The 2931-nt window shown below is 39.6% G+C and overlaps 1 pseudogene; it reads left to right on the plus strand.

The window, feature by feature from the left end:
* The first annotated feature begins 709 nt into the window (after positions 1 to 709).
* Positions 710 to 2078, plus strand: LOC102827416 (annotated as a pseudogene).
* Positions 2079 to 2931: the final 853 nt, after the last annotated feature.

Below are 2931 nucleotides of genomic sequence, written 5' to 3' on the forward strand. Positions count from 1 at the left end.
ACTGGTTATAGGGTAGACTGTCCTGGTGTGACATTGTAGGATAAACACTTGATGGCTAACTACTAGGTTGTTTGTTCAAACCCACCAGCTGCTCCTTGAAAACCCTATATAGGGTTGCTATGAGTCAGAATCAACTCAACAGCACGTGGTCTAGGTTAGACTCAGGTCAATTTAGGTGATGTGGAAGGCAATATACAACAAAAGAATGATGAAGACACAGAGAGGAATGCAAGGGTTAAAGGGGATAGAAGTAAATACTGTCATATGCACAACTATGCAACAACATTATTCTATGGGTAGATGTATGGACAGATATACAGGCTGAATGGGTATGGGAGATAGAGGACATCCACAAATATGTAAGAGTTTCACAGAGAATATTTTTACATGGATGTTTGTACAACTCCTCACCACTAGACCAATAAACAACATCCATATAAATAGACAAAAGATTGAGTTGTCAAAGATTTCATTTTGCTCTGATCAACCATCAACAAACACTCATGGAAGCAGCAATCAAGAAATCAAATGGGGGTCTGTCGGCGTTGGCACCATTTTGCCGGAGCCTGCGACGAGTGGGAGTGGAGTGGAGTGGCTGTTGTTGCCGACTCTTTCCTCCTCCCCACGGTCTAGTTAGCAGGTTGATTAGACTATCGGCCCTAAAGCCGAGACTTGTCTCATATTTAGCTCTGGAGAATGCCTGACCGACATGAGTGATGTAGAGGAGAACAACTTCTTCGAGGGCAGAGTTAATGTTCCGGGGGGGCGGGGGAGGGGGTAGGGAAATGATGAGTTTTTTCAGCAATGTGGAAGATAAATCAAGATCAAAGAAGGCTAATGAAAAATATTAAGTAGCTCTAGTAGCGTAGTGGTTACAAATCGGGCGAACCACAGTTCGAAACTACCAGCTGTTCCGCGGGAGAAAGATGAGGCTTTTTGCTCCTGTAAAGATTTACAGCCTCGGAAACCCTATTCAGGGTCGTTATGAGTCGGAACCGACTCCACGGCACATAACAACAACAATAACAACAATGAAAAATATTAAAGGTCAGAAAATTAAAACTGAATGGGAGAAAAATTGAACCGAAGATTGGTCAGATTTTTTTTTAAGGCTATTTTGAATTGTTTTAATTGGGGAAGAATACACAAAGTATGAAAAACGAAAAACTCAATGAAGAATGAAAAGAAGTAGAAAGCAAGAGTGAAGTAGAATTAAAAGAATCTGGAAGAATGAATGGGACCTAGGTTAAGTAAATGAGTCTCACTCACAGTCAAAATCTCCAACGGGAACTCCTGTTCATGTAAAATCCGAGAGCAGGTCAGGATCTCGTAGTCCGTCAAGGGTTTTCCGAACACTCCGAATCCCATTCTCAATCAAGATCAAAATCCAGGTCGAGATCTAGGAGGCATTCTCATAGACGTTACACTCGATCCAGATCCCACTCTCATTTTCCTAAGAGACGATCTCGAAGCAGATCATACACACCAGAATACCGACGTTAAAGGCGCAGAAGTTGAAGTCACTCTTCATTGTCTGACCGCAGAAGACATACAGGAAGCAGAGCAAATCCAGATCCTAACACTTGTCTTGGAGTGTTTGGCCTCAGTTTATATACAACAGAGAGATCTTCATGAAGTGTTTTCTAGATATGGACCACTGAGTGGTGTCAATGTGGTTTATGATCAGCGAACTGGAAGGTCTGGAGGATTTGCATTTGTTTACTTTGAAAGACTAGATGGCTCAAAGGAGGCTATGGAAAGAGCATATGGAATGGAGCTAGATGGCAGAAAAAATCACGTGGATTATACTATCACCAAGAGAGCACACACACCTACACCAGGCATCTACAAGGGCAGACCAACTCATAGTGGTGGTGGTGGCGGCAGCGGAGGAGGAGGCGGTGATGGAGGTGGTGGGGGTGGCGGCGGTGGCAGACGTCGAGATTCCTACTATGCTAGATAGAGGATATGACAGATACGAAGACTATGATTACCGGTACAGAAGATCACCTTCTCCTTATTATAGTAGATACAGATCACGATCAAGATCTCGTTCTTACAGCCCAAGACGCTATTGATAAATTGAATGATTGCAGTTAAGAAATGCTTTGTTTTTTTATTTTCCTTTTCTTTTTTTAAATTCTTGATTTCCTCAAGTCTAATCTTGCCTACTCTTTAAAAACGAGTCCCCTAAAAAAAAAAAAATAGAAAGAGAACTATCTTTGATTTACTAAATATGTACACTTTGTCAATTGTGCTCCTGTTTTCCACTCTTTATTACACCCTTGGAGATGTAGTTGTTTTTAAGTAGTTAAACAAACATCTTGAGTAAAAATAGGATCCCCCAGTGTTATGCTTGATAAATTATTTTTCCTTGCTTTTACAGAAATTTAACTCATTGCAGAAAGAAGTGGACTATTTTAAAGCTTCTTGTGTTAGGCATTGTATTAAGAGACTTGCATTTATGACTTTTTTAAAACTTTATTTTGGGTTCAATAGTAACATTAAGTAGCTCAGTTGTGTAAAGTTTGTCTGGGGTGGCATGGAGCAGTTGAATAGTTGACTATAGAAAGTTTGAAGCTGTAGAAGAAAATATTTAGTCATTTCTTTTAAAGAACGACTTTTTTGAACCTTAAAAATTAAGTCTTTGCTTTTTTAGAGATGAAAAACTTGTGGACATGTTGTATTTAAGCCTTAAAAAAAAAAAAAAAAAAAAAATCAAACGAGGTATTGTATTGGGCAAATCTGCTGTATAAGACCTCTTTAAAGTGTTGAAGAGCAAAGATGTCAGTTTGAGGACTAACGTGTACCTGACGCAAGCCATGGTATTTTCAATAACCTCATATGCATGCAAAAGTTGGACAGTAAATAAGGAAGACCGTAAAAGAATCAATGCATTTGAGTTATGGTGTTGGCAGAGAATATTAAAAG

Source organism: Chrysochloris asiatica, unplaced genomic scaffold, assembly GCF_000296735.1.
Source record: "Chrysochloris asiatica unplaced genomic scaffold, ChrAsi1.0 scaffold00077, whole genome shotgun sequence".
Taxonomy (NCBI): domain Eukaryota; kingdom Metazoa; phylum Chordata; class Mammalia; order Afrosoricida; family Chrysochloridae; genus Chrysochloris; species Chrysochloris asiatica.